Source organism: Corvus brachyrhynchos, unplaced genomic scaffold (assembly GCF_000691975.1).
Source record: "Corvus brachyrhynchos isolate BGI_N302 unplaced genomic scaffold, ASM69197v1 scaffold126, whole genome shotgun sequence".
NCBI classification, from domain to species: Eukaryota; Metazoa; Chordata; class Aves; order Passeriformes; family Corvidae; genus Corvus; species Corvus brachyrhynchos.
This window is the reverse complement of record NW_008239283.1, coordinates 2,162,894-2,177,317: the sequence shown is the minus strand read 5'-3', so window position 1 is coordinate 2,177,317 and position 14,424 is coordinate 2,162,894. Positions and strand designations below refer to the sequence as shown.

Genomic DNA, 14,424 nt, shown 5'->3' with positions numbered 1-14,424 from the left:
TGTATGCACTCACAGAGCTGGCAGTCAAATACCTCAATTCTCATTGTGTCTTCTAAGAGTTTCCCAATAGAAAACTGGAGGTGACTAAACCCCTTCTCCCTCCCCCCTGTGCATTTTGCAGGCACTGTGCCTTCTGTTTTTTACAGGAAATTGGTAGGAGCAAAATCCAGCAGTGTGGTGATGCTGGGAAGTCAGGGCAATCTCAGACATCCTTCAAGCATGGCAAAGTTTGATCATGTTCATCCTGGAATGCAAGAGTGCACCACGTGTTACAGAAATGGATTATCACTTTTGATTCGTGTAAGTGTCTCCAATTCAGCCAAGTATGCCATCCTTCAAACCCACATCATTTTTTTTTGGTGGCAAAGCTGTAATCTCCAGTTCCATCCCTTAGATGAAAATTTCTAAAGCCAGACTACTTGTTTGAAGGCTGCATTGTCACAACAAGCTGCATTAATTAAAGTAGGAAATATTAATTTCTTTATAGTTACTGATGCTGTGAAGGAAATTAATCCTTTACGAGCTGCTTTTCCAGCTGCTTTTCACCTAACTCTCCCTGTGCCTTCTCAAAAGGGGTTTTGGTTGTTTTTAATTTTTCTCTTCACCTAAAGTGATTTACAATTTATCTGTGTTCAGCAACTGGGAAGACTGCTTGAGTGACTTGACGTCTGTTTGCATACAGCCAGAGATCTCTTTGTCACCCTTGATCCAGGGACAGCTGTTGACATGCACAGAGATTCAAATGGTTGTCAGATCTGACTGTAACTGGTCTTTGGTAGAGCTTCAGTGAGCTGCTGAGCACACACGGTCTCAGGAGAACAAGTCCCTCAGCTCTGACATTTATTCCTTAGGCCAGCATAACAATCAGGCTTTGACCCTGTTTTGGGGCTTGATACAAAAACAACCTTGAAAAAAACCAGCAAAGAGGAAAAAAACCCTTGCCCTTCCCTCATCAAGAACTTGCATCTTCACCAACAAACAAAAGATAAATAAAAGCAAACTTAAAAAAAAAAAAGCACAAAACCCCAACAAACTCTATAGATAAGTTGCATCTGATCAAACTTCTTAGTAAGTCAAAATTATTCCAGATTCTGACAGGACTATGAGATTTGATTGTAATTGAGTTCATTAACCCAATTTTATCAAAAGCCATCTACATCTGAGACAAAATGAGTAAGACAAATGTTAATCCCTGCAAACTACAAAGCGCCAGTGCAGAGCAAGATGTCACAGTGGTCTTGAGGCCATGGAATGAATCCTGTCCACAGCACTTAATTGGTGGGCAGACTGGGAGGCAGGCAGGTACATGTGGGATATTTGGTTACTTGTCCCATTAGCTGGGTTTATGTCACAAGAAGCAGCTTTTTGAAAGGATGGGAGAGCACAGAGTGGATAAAGAAGCACACCCAGCACTGATCTTTCTCTTTCTGCATTAGGTAAGGCATGAAGAAAGCATGTGAAAACACCATTTTACACTGACAGAGACTTCAAAAAGAAGAAAGGCAAATGTCAGCAAAAAGACACAATATAATGTACATGGAATCATTTTAAGAAAACAGAAAGAAAAGGAAGGTTGAAGAACAGTAATTACATTTAGAACAGAAAAAAGCTTTGAGAGAACTGGGTTTGATAAGTATATCAGTGGATACATCTCAAACAGCAACAGCTGCTTTTATGCTGCTGACCCTTTAATGAAATGTTACCAAGTTTTAGTGAAAGGAATCTTTTCTGTTACTACGTCACTCAGCAAAAGCCACTTCTCCTGTATTTGAAACTGATTTTTTTTTTCCCATCCTTTTGTAGAGAGACACCTGATCTGGGTACTTGGCAGAGAGCAAAACCTTTAATCTGACCAAGCAATGTAATCAAATGACAAAAGTCATGAGCTGGGAAAAAAACAACAATAAAAATACCCAAAAAAGCCAGAGTGAAGTAGCAAGTGAAGACACAGCAACAAAATACCTCTGTGATGGCCTGATTAATTATTCTGTTTACTCAGAACTATTTAAAAGAAGTTAAAAATGATAAATTCCCAGTTTGAAGCAACATACACAATTACTGGATAAATCATTCACATCCATGTGGAACACACAGACTAGAACTGAACACGTGCAAAACCACAGCTCACTTGCCTTTGCTTTAAATGTTGCTACTACAGGTATACTACATAAGGTGCAACCAACTGCACTGTAATCTTTATGGAACAGAACCTGTCTACATTAACCTCACACATGAAATAAGGACAACATGGTTTAATACATTTATGATCTTCAAAGACATCACTTGTGCCAAATAAAAAATTTACTGTGCTATGGCACCCTGTAATTCCCTCCAGAAATGCATATATTTATACAAATGATCCAGAAATATTAATGGAAAATGTGAAAGTTTGATTTCAAGAAAATCTTCCAACAAGGTGCAAATTGAGATTTGCACATGATTTTTATTCCAGACCCTGAATTCCAGGAGAAGTTTTCAATATTGGTGGGTCCTTCTCATTTTTCTGAATTCTGTATTTAGCTGCATTTAACATAAGCAATGAGTCTTTAATTTGGGAAACATAAGACCAGGGCTCCCAAGGGTGTGTTGATGGAGGGTATGTAAATTATTAAATTCAAGTAATCAAATATAGAGGAAAAGCAAAAAAATGCCTGCTAGATCATGCATAATTGACTGCATACTAAGAGCACACACAATACATCTCTGGGTAATTTGTTTAATAGACTAATAATTGAATTTTTTCTTCTGTTTGGAGCTATTAATATTCTCTAACCTTTCTGTAAAACACCTGATGTTCTTCCTCCCAGACTTTCAAGTGTGATGCTGAGAGGCTAATCCAGCTCACATCTATGTAATTACGTGGAGATTGTGCAGCTGTATCAGTTAATATTTATTCTTTATTTATTTATAGCAACATAAATCACAAGTAAGTTCACAGAAATCTAAGCAATTATAGGGCTATAAAATAGATGCAGGTAAAGATGACCTACACCATTAAAACTGAGGCTCATTCTGGCTGCTTTTCAAGTAGGAAAATTTGATTGATGACAGGGGGACTATTTCCCAGGAGCAAAGTAATCCAGACATTTAGAACCTTTTACCTGGCTGTAATGATCATATTTAGTCATTACTTAAAATCAGATTAATCATTAATGCAATGCACTTGCCAGCACACACCTCTTACTAGCCATTTGACTATTTATGCATCTCATGGTGCTGCACAATTAGCTCCTGAATTCCAGTGACATTCCTTCCCTGACTTGATCTCTCCACAATCAAACCAGCTATGAACATCAGGTAACAGAGGTGTTCATATCATTCCCTTTGCACGATTTTGTGAATAAAAGCATCATTTTCTTATTGTGCCAAAGAGAAAATAAAAGGCAAAAGGAGAAAATAAACAAAAAAATCATGGATATTCTTGCAACTTGGACCAGCAAAAAACCTTTCTGTAATGTTTACTTTGCTCTAATTGCTGATACAGAATGACATTTTTACTTAAACTAAACATCAAATCAAGGTTATTTGCAGTAATTAAAGCTGCAGTCTCCAAGTACCAACTGGGTGAAAATAAAAGATTGTACTGCTGGAGGAATTGCCTTCCAAACTTCCCTGGGCTCTTTGCTGTTCATCCTGTAGCTCCACAACTGGATTAAGCAGCCAAACATCAACCCCGTGTTTGAGACTGAAGCAAGATTCTGTACACTATTATTCAGATTAACAAGAGGAGATGTAAAAATAGCAAAAAAAACCCCTCTATCCTCTTTGCACTCCCACTTCCATTCCTTCCTCCCAAATTTTATAAAACCTCTTCTCTATGATAATCACAAAATATCAGTAATTTAAGGAACTATGTAACTTTGCACTGTTCCAACTTGAGCTCTCTCTGTTTAAATGAATGCACAAGGGAAGGATCCAAAATTACCAGAATAGAAAGAACTAGTTTTGAAAAACTGCTAATATTTAATTGGTGAACTTCCAGGGGACTGGAAAATCTCTTTTCTTCTTTTATTTACCTAAGAAGTGCACCATAAACTTCATTTAGTAAGGTTTTAACTTCCTTTGTTTAATGAGACACTAAGTAAAAGTAGCAAGGTGATATTTTCTAATGATATTTTTGACTGCAGGTTGATTTTCAATCTATACTCTCTCACACAATATTTTTAACTACTTTTAGTTTAAATATAGTTCATGCCACTGAAATCTAAGAAACTTCTCTGCAGAGTATCCACAAACAAATAGATAACTCAAATTTATTCCATGTACACAGTGACATGAGATTCATCAAAGTCTTACTTCTTGCTTATTTTTCTTAATTCAAGTTAGAGACACTAAGATAGGAAGCTTTTTCTGACACTGGTAGCTGTCAAAAAGCTTTCCTAAAAAAAGAACCTGGGAGACAGTGCTGCATTTTAATTTCCATCTGATTTCAAAACAAGATATTTTTCTGTCCTACAGGCAAATTACTTCAGAACACAATGGTGTGAATGTGCCATTGTTTCAGCCTGATAAATGCTCTGCTTCCAGCTACTTTTTCCACTTCTGAAATAAAAATACTTTAGTGTTTAGTTCCTCTTGCTTTTATTAATACTCCTTCACCTTCAGTACTTTTCAGATACTCCTGGTTTGGTCCTTTACTCTTAGATTTGACATGGGGTTTTTTGGGGGGGTTTTTGGGGTTTTTTTTTTTTTTTGGGTGTTTTTTTTTTCCCCCCCCCCCCCCAACTGCTCTCTACTTTCCTCTTTAATATATGACCAAGCAGGTTTTCTCTCTATAGTCCTGGGTGCTTCTTAATATTTTCCCCTTAGTTTCCACAACAGAATTTTCAATCCATGTCATGCCAGTAGCTTCTCCACTCAGTTTGTATTAAGGAACATATTTCAAGTATGAGACTATTACTGCCCAGTTACGAAGCTCGTATTTAATTTAATGTACTGATGGCTACGTGGAAAATTCTTCACAGGTAGGCCCTTGACTTCTAGACATAATCATTCACTATATGATTCTGTGTGAATAAACTCAAAAAGGATTCAAAAACCTTGTCTTGAAGAAACTCTAAAAATTTCATCTGTCAGTATTCATTTTACAGCTTTTTTTTTCCTCTCAAACATCAATCTGAATAGCATTTGGTTTCCACAAGTCTTTGCAGAAAGAAAAAAACTTTTGCATCTTTTCAGTGTTTTCTAAAGAAATTATTTGTTCAACATCTTTAAGATGCTCTTTATCTTCCCTCCATTTGTAAAAGTGTGGGATTTCACAGGAATTAAAACTCTATTCACAGTTCATTACTCTGCCAACTAACAGCATTAATTGGTCAAATAATTATTTGCTAAGAACGTTTCAGCCAATTATCTTGAAGTATGCTGCTGGGGGAGAGGGAGGGTTATTTGTCAAGAGGATGCAGCTGCCAAACACATTCCACATTATCATAAAATAATCTGACTGTGTCTGGATAGGCTGAGGAACACTGGTTTTATTATGCTTTTTTGTTAAAAGGGATCTAAAGAATCCCTATGCCAGCTCTTCCTCTTATATGAACTTCCCAAAAGCTTTTAATCTTAGAAAAAAAAAAATAAACCAAAAACTACAAAAAAAAGACTCTATGGGAGGCAGTTGTCTACTACAGTAGAAAGGGTAAGAGAAAATACCTGTTTGACCTGTGTCCTGCAGCACTAACCAGCTGTAATTGCACCACAACTCCAGTCGCTGTCCAGAGGAGAACACAGAAATCCTCAGCAGTTGGTTACAACCAGAACTAAATTTCTTTAGAATAGGACCCATCCATACTGAGAACACAACCTTATCTCAGCAGCTTTGTTTACTTCTCCCATTGATTTAGATCCAGGAGATAGGACTTATTTCAGTGATAAACTTCTGAACAATGCAGGTGCAGTGTTTATCCTCTGTCGTGCCATCTTTTAAAAAACTCATAAATCTTTTTTATTACAAACACACCTTCAAAATGTTACTGATTTCCTGAGATGTGCCCTTCAGTGAATGTGTCACATTTCATGAGACAAGCAGATTAGGGAAGTTCAGATTTAAAGAAAAAATACTCAAGTTCTCAACTTTGAAAATATTAAGATCTTGTCAAGGAATAATGGGGGAAAACCAATCAGAAGAGTATATACCAATTTCAAAAGACAATTTTGCCAATCATTTGCTCTACTCTGAGCTTCTGTGGGGAAGTTCTCCTAAATAACAATAATTTGACTGGCAAATTGTAGAGCTGCAAAAGCTCATCTTTGGCATCTCCATTAAAAGGCTTTCAGCTACTCCTTAGCTCACTGAATGTAGTTTTATTTTGTTTACTTGTTTGGCTGTAATTGCATGCAATTTGTAATTGTGCCTTCCCTATAATTACACATGCCACTTTTCCTAGTGAAAAAACCATGCAGTAACGTGGCAGTCTAAAGATATATGTGTTGAAAATTGATAGATTTTCACTACTACATGTTTTTGATGTGTATAGATGTCATGGAGAAGAATGAAGACCTAGCAGTGCACACAGATCAAAGCTGCTCAGTGGAAATCTAAACATGCATTAAAATTCTTTTCATCTTAATGATCACAGTGTAATAAATACTTTGCTAAATGAAAACCTTTTCATTGTTTCAAATCTTCTTTCAGATAACTGTGTAGACTCACAACACTATAATTAGCTGAAATTGAGATATTTTGCAAACTTCTATAAGGTGTCCAGTGATCCCTGAGTGTTATATAGTGCAGCATTTCACATGACTTATTTCACGAATCTCTAAAAATAGGGCTAAAATACGCAAGTCTTTCAGTCACCAAAGGCATGCTTTTGATAATCCTTTCAGATATAAATTGAAGAACACTTTGTTTACACAGAAATGGGGACAAGTTATATAGCAGAATTGTACAGTAATAGAAACAGATATTAATGCAGTTCACTGAAATGAAAACATAATCCAGAGTTTCAGAAGTCCAAACCTAAACAATCCAGAATTCGACCCAGAACTAAGATTACTGCAACTGTGGATGAGAAATGATGAGGAACTAGAGGAAAATCTCACTACCCTTCCCCCATGGGATGAAGAGAAGACAACACCCTGAGTGCCAGCTCATGCTGGCTGTTTCTCTCTCATTAAAGCTATGCTTAGGTTCTGATTAAATCCTTTCTCCTTCGTTTCCTTCCCCTTCTCAGTAAAAATAAGATCTAACAGCAATGTAGAATCTGCAGCCAAGAACTAAACCCTGCAGTCTGTCCATCATACAAAGTGTGACACTCCCAAAGGATCCTCTGAACACGAGGACCAAAGAGCCCATGGGGAGAGGCAAGGGCATGAATCCTGCAAAAGAAAAGGAGAGTGCTAAGCCATTGCAGCCGAGTGGAGCAGCAGGAACACCACAAGCTCTTGTACCTCAGACACCAAGTTAATACAAACATCCCTGAACTATCACTGTGTCTTACTTGTGGTCTCGATCTGCCAAGCTCAGGTAAGTGTTTACCCCGAATTTCTCAAGCTAAGGCATATTTTGGATGCACAAAAAAGCAAAGCCTGGCATATCTTCCTGTTGAAAAGAACTTTCCAGGAAGTTTGAAGAGCCTTCACCTTCAGTTAGCCACTGTGTGAGGGCAGAGAAGATCCCACAGGTAATCTACTGATGGAATGAGGAACTCTGGTTTGGAGAAAGGAAATTTTCTCCAGTGCTTCAATACATGCTACCCAAACTTCTGGCTCACAGATACGAATTTACTATCCGAAAGTATGGAAAAATACATTGCACCAGTTAACAAAAATATTTCTCTAGGAGTGACAAAATACAAGCAAAGCATTTGGATTCATTTAGGATCACTGTTAACAAAAGAAAAGTGAAGGAATAATACATCTCAAGCAAGTGGCCACACTGACAACATTTCAGTCACTTAGATGAATAGCTGCAATTTTAACAGCAGCATTACTAACACTGCATGAAAAAGCACATGCATAAAACCCATTCTCCTCTGGCACAGGAACATCCATGGCTGCCTGGATATTTGGAAAACGTGGACTCCAAAGCTGGTTTTGCTCACGAGTCACTGGCCACGTCCATGTGATGACAGGGAAATTACAGTTTATCTATCACGTCACAGTCACTCTGGGTGCATGCAAAACACACCTCATTTCCCAAGGATGATGCACATGGGTTATGCTTTCACATTTTACTCTCAAAAATGACAGAACATTCATGCAGTTTATGCTGCTCTTTTGACAAGCAGTAACTTGCTGAACTACAGCAATTTATGTACGTGACCATGTTCTGATCAACCCAAGCAAGACGCTTCCTACTGTCCTCCTTTTACAGATAGAGCAACTGAGATACTACACTACAATAGTGACTGATAAACTTCTGAGTCTTCATCTCAAATCTGCCCCTGCTGTTTCCACACGGTCTTCAATTTACAGCCAGTCTTCAGTAGTCTTCCATACTTTGCCTTTTTTAACCATTTTTATGATCTTTTTAGTACTGCAATAATTGTAATATATGTATGTGCAGATCATTGTGGGAATTAAACTATTAAGAAATTTTACTAAAATAAAGCATGTCAGGTATTAGAGAAGCTTCACCAATGTGACTTTTATTGTTTTCCAATTTTATTCATATATTTTATCCCTCCCAACCCCAACTGTTATTCGGAGCAGATTTTTGTAATGCTATGCACAACCTTTTACTGTCTCCATCAGTAGCTGGAAACACTTGGAATGGGTAAATATAAAAATGCAGATGAATTTCTAGATGGTGCAAGTCCATCAGTCTCTATAATTCCCATTGGCCAGTTATTTCTGATGACTGGGGAGGTGGAGGGTAGGAATGAAAAAGCCAAGCCTTATTCAAATGCCTGAGAATATTGCCTCCAAACAAAATCTCTATTTATTTCTCCATCAGCATTCAAACTGACCTTATAGAACAAACCTATTTCTCATTCCTCTTTCACCAAATGAGAATGAGAACAATAGATGTGATGGACAATGAACATTTCTGAGACAGGCAGGAGGGGAGACCAGAAGTTTCCTGATAACGTGCTGGGCTCCATCCCCACTTCCTACCCTGTCCCTTTGCAACACCTGTTCGTGTCCTGGGCACACCTACAACTCCAATACCTCTGCTCTGATTCAGGGAGTAATTCACTGATGAGCTGAAATGAAGTTTGATACCCTTTTCACCTGGCTGTACCTCCCTGGCAGAGGGAACCCCTCCTGGTGCCGTTACTGCCAGCTGGAGAGTGTTTGATCCCGTGCAGCAGTGGAGCTGTGATCAGGGACTACACCCTTGGGCACACGTATTACTCCTGGCTGCTATCTCTGCAAAGTTGTGTTTTCCACTAATGAGAAACATTTCCTCTGAGTAACTACTCACCTATGTTCTAAAAACTCGCATTATAACAACAAGAAAACATGTGTGAAGCTACTGTTTCAATATATCCAAGTTCTTATCCCATCCCAAAAGATAATCTAGTGTATCTCTAAGAAAAAGAAAGATTTCCAACATCAGATCATGGATATTTGGCATTCTAACCTCAGCCACCTGTGGTGCCTTTCTCAGGCCATTCTTGAGTAATTGAGGGGTTGTAGCTATCAGTCTGTAACCAACATCCCAGAATAATCTGGGTTGGAAGGGACCTTAAAGCCCATCCCATTCCACCCCCTGCCATGGGCAGGGACATCTTCCACCATCCCAGGTTGCTCAGAGCCCCATCCAACCTGGCCTTGAACACTTCCAAGGTCAGCCAAAACTTCACTGAGCCACCTGTGCCAGGGCCTCGCCACCCTCACAGTAAAGAATTTCTTCCTGATACCTGATCTGGAATATTTGAAATCTGGATAACTGAGACAAAATTTGTGTTTCGTTTCTCTTCAACACCAACAAACTCACTGTGGGATGAACTAGCTCTTCTCCAGCATGTTCTACTGCTGCAGATGGCCACAATCTACTAAAGATCCCCATTAAAAAAATCAGTTTGCAAAACCAGTATCACATACTTTAATCCCTGAGTTTCCTCCAGGTACAGATATATGCAGCTATGGCTGTGGGAGGAACAGTGGGAAACAGGAGTTGCTAGTACTGTATGTATTTTTCATCTAGACTCAGTAATTCTTTAGAAGGCTTATTATGTCAAAATAAAAGTGTTAGTATCATTTATATCCTTCTGAGAAATATATTACCTTATATAACAAGAAAACTAATTAGAGCCAAGAACATTGTTTTCTGGTCCTTTCTAAATTGTACACAACCTTTTTATTGGCACAGTGAATTGTCCCTGGTTGAAAGTGATGATTCCTTCAGAGCCAAACACTTAAATCTTTATTTAATAGTGGAGCAAGCCCTGAAGAAACAATATTCCCATGTGTCAAAGTAGTATATTTTTGAAAATACAGCCTTCTGCAGAAACAGATTTCAATTACACTTCTTTAATGCTTAAAATACAGTTACCTCATTGACTAATTTTCCATCTAGTATATAACTATGAAATGTATAACAATTTAACTATAAATGTAGCTGGCCATAACAAAAAAAAAAAAAACAACCAAAAAAAACCCAAACAAAAAATTGCTTGAGAAATAAAACACTACACTGCAAATCATTGCTTAATTGACTCACAAATGTCACTAGCTCCAACCATGTCACAGCAGTGACAAGTTACTATGGAAACTAATGTATAAATTATGTTTTAGAATAATTAAGTGTGCATTTACTTCAGCATTTCAGCATTTATTAGAGCTATGTAGAAAACAAACCATCTTGCACAGAGGCATCCACCATCTCAGAAGTGACTCCTGAACCCCATGGAAATGAGAAAGGATGCATTTTCCTGTCAATGAAATACTTGAGAGTTGAGCTAGCTTCACTTGTGCTCTTTGAGAGGAGCCATCATCTGTGTTTTGTATCTCCATCAGGCACCAAAGTAAATGTAGAATTCACAAGCTGTGTACTCTATTTCTGCTATTTCCCAGGGAGACAAGGGCAAAACAGACTGGAAGGAAGAAGAGACAATCATGTTGGATGCTCTGAACATTAGTGATAGAAAACAATTCTAAAGTGGATGTAGATGTAAACACATCCTCCTGATCTGTGTCTTCACAGACAGCAGCAAAGTAACTCATTTTTATCCCTCATGTGTTAACACAGTGATAAGCAAATGAGGAAAAAGAAAAAAAAAAGAAAAAAGAAAAAAAAAAGAAATAAAAACAATCTAGAAGATTATTTTCCCCAAAGATCAAATCCTTTGTTCTGCAGAGCACGTCAGTCTATCTGCAGAGGGATCCGTGAGAGGGGAGGGAGTTAATTGCCTTGTGAGTCCAATGCACTGTTAATAGAAATTTCTTCTGAATAAATAATGTGGAAATAAGAATATTAAATAGTTCATGATTTTCTAATTTACCTTAATTTGCACTCATTTGGAATTGCCAGAGCTGAATGTGTTTGGCTTCTCAGCTGACTACGGAGTGCAGAAAACCTTCCCTGGCCGTGGAGCTGAGGGCTGGGACAGGAGAGCTCCCACATTCCCGAGGCAAATCCCCCCTGCTCCGGCTGAGTGTCCGTGGGTGCCACAGCCCTCGGGGCTCCCTGGCTGGGATAAACCCAGATCAAGTGTTCATGAACAGCAAGGGGTTCCCAGAGCTCAGGTGTGAAACCCTCAGAGCCTGATGGATCCCCAGATCCCTGTCATGGGGACTAACGGGGCACAGAGTGACTTCTCACCTCGCACCTTGTTCTGAGGGAAAGCAGTAAAAGATGGCTTTCTGTGGAATTGACTCTCATAAAGGAAAATAAAAAGTTTTAGTAGAACTTGATTCTTTATCATTTTGGGCAGTGTCATGTCTCTTCTTCCAAGTGACAAATGTCTTTCGTGCCTGCCTCTCCTCTTCACAGCTACTAAAAGAAGTGAACCAATTAAAAATATTTCGTAACTCAGATTATTTTTGGTTTTGGGAAGGAACATCCAGGCCCTGATCTGTACATTTATATTTTTTCTATTTTGACTAATTAAAATCCTACTCAGTAATAAAGTTCTGAAGAAATCAGAACATAATTCTACCATTTGAGAGGTAACTTCACCTCCTGTTGGCACTTGAACGTGTGCATCACACACACACCTCAGCACTGTGCCACTGAAGTCACATTTGGGTAAAAATGTCTGCCTCCCCCAACGTTTTGCTCACATTTACTCACTTTGAAGTGAACAGGAGAGAAATTGGAGTGCAGAGGAAATTATTTTTCTGTTTCTAATGTGGTGTGGCTTGGTTTTAATACATTGCTTGTGCCCAGTGGTTCACACAAGGCCTGAAACTCAGGATTGCTTCGTTCTACTCACAGGCAGAACTTGGGGGGAAAAAAGTACTGATTTTGCAAACTTTTGCATTTCCCTGATATTACTTCCACAGTTTTAACAGTTATCTTCTACATCACAATTAATTATGTGTATATAACATTTGAACTCCCCCACTGCAGGGTGCTATATAAGTGTTATTTAACCTTGAGCTCATTATTAAATCTTACATTCAGTAGAACTAGACAATCTTACTCATACTAAGTCATCACCAAAATATTAATCATTCAGAAGGTTAGAAACATTATTAAAGCCAAATCTCGTTCATTTTTTTTTTCCCAGCTTTATGGCAGAACTTAAAATAGGAAAAAAAAAGATGGGGGAAGAGAAAAATCAGAGCTTTTGAAAAAAGGTTAAGATTATTAATTCTCACACCTGCCCAGGAACAACTCAACAAAACACACTGGCACAACATAACACCATTCACGCTTTGTGTTGTGAGAGCTGCTGGGTTAGAACATATTTCAGTGACAGAGAATCATTATTTGACACTCATTTGCAATTTCTCACTGCTGAGAATTTATTTGAGAAAGACAGTGTATCAAAACACGTATTTTTTTTTTAGCTTAAACAGAGTAAGTTTCCTAAGAAAACATCAAATTTTGCTATTGAAAAGACAGTGCTACTCCACTGGTGAAAATGAGTTTGGAAAATTGGCTTCAACACAGCAATGGGAAATGTTCCTTAAAGGAAAGCCTACCAGGACTTTCTTCTTCCTAGTGTCTTGGGGTCTGCACAATGTCACATTTTAACTGTTAAATATTGAATTTTCTCAATTTTCTTTCCCCCCATATAAGTTGATTATGGAAAACTTCATTTAGAGATGGATTGAGAGTTTCTAAATGAGTTAAAATTCTGTTTCACTATATTCTCAATTTAATCATGAAGGCTAAATTTATATAGAACAATTCTTCAGAGGCAAGTCATTTTCATAATGTGAGCTCAGTAAAAATCCAGATTAAAAAAAATTGCTAAGGGAGCCTTTTTTTTTTTTTTTTTCCTCTTCAGGTAAACAAATAACCACAATCCAAACATCCCCCAAAGTAAAATTAATGCAATGCACTACAATAAAATTAAAGTATTTCTCTCCATTTCTTTTCTTTTTGAGGACTAATGAACAACCTACATGTGACAGATCATACTCACATCCCTTAGTAGTGGAAATATTACTACAGCAATTAGTAGGTTATTAGTATTTACATAAAACTGATAACGGTATAGAAACAAAATGAGACTTCCAATCTTAGAAAACAGGTGGAAATTGTATCAAAAAAAAATCTAGCAAACACATGATAAGATAATTATTAAGATACACAGAGAAAGCTAAAATAGACATAGAATTAAAATATAAATAAAGTTTCTCTCAAGTTTATACAAGCCTATTAAGAAGGAGAGAAGCTTCTGGAAAAGAACAATTAATATAAGCTATGTCCATATGATAACCCTTTTTACTAGTGTCCCTTACCTAAATATCTTAAAATAACTGTACCATCATGAGGTAAGAGTGAAGGTCATCTTGTGAATTAAAGAGTCTCTAAAAGATTAAAAGGATATGGCAGAATTATTATTTTTCCCCCCTGCAATAGGTGTAGGTTATTCCAAGGATCAGGGCTCAGAACTGTGATATTCAACATTTAAGTAAATCATGTGCCAAGCTGGAAGGTTTGTACATAAGTTTGATGGAAAAGGCAGAGAAAACACAGACTGGTGATAAAACAGCAGATCCATCTCAATGGCAGCACAGAAGTAAAAATAACTCTACCTAGAGCAATAATAAACCCTAGATAAGACATTGCCACTCATACAAGACATCTGGTGTTGTGTCAGACAGCTCCCTAAAAGTGTCAGCTTAATGCTCAGTAGCTCTCAAAAACACAAATAGAAAACTATTAAGAATATCTCAGAACCATCATTACGCCATTGTGTAAATTCATGATTCATGCCTGGAATTTTCCATGCAATCCCAGGCATCTCACCTAAAGAAAGCCTTAAGGCAGAGCTATGGAAAAAGAAAACACGCGAATAAATAAAAAGATACACTTTGCAGAAGTTTCTAAAAAGAAAAAAAAAAAAAATATATGTATAT

General features: G+C 37.6%; 1 protein-coding gene across 1 annotated transcript in view; it reads right to left on the bottom strand.

The window, feature by feature from the left end:
- LRP1B (LDL receptor related protein 1B) overlaps window positions 1–14,424 on the bottom strand; it is a 483,986-nt gene that overhangs the window by 393,297 nt on the left and 76,265 nt on the right. The window lies entirely within an intron of this gene.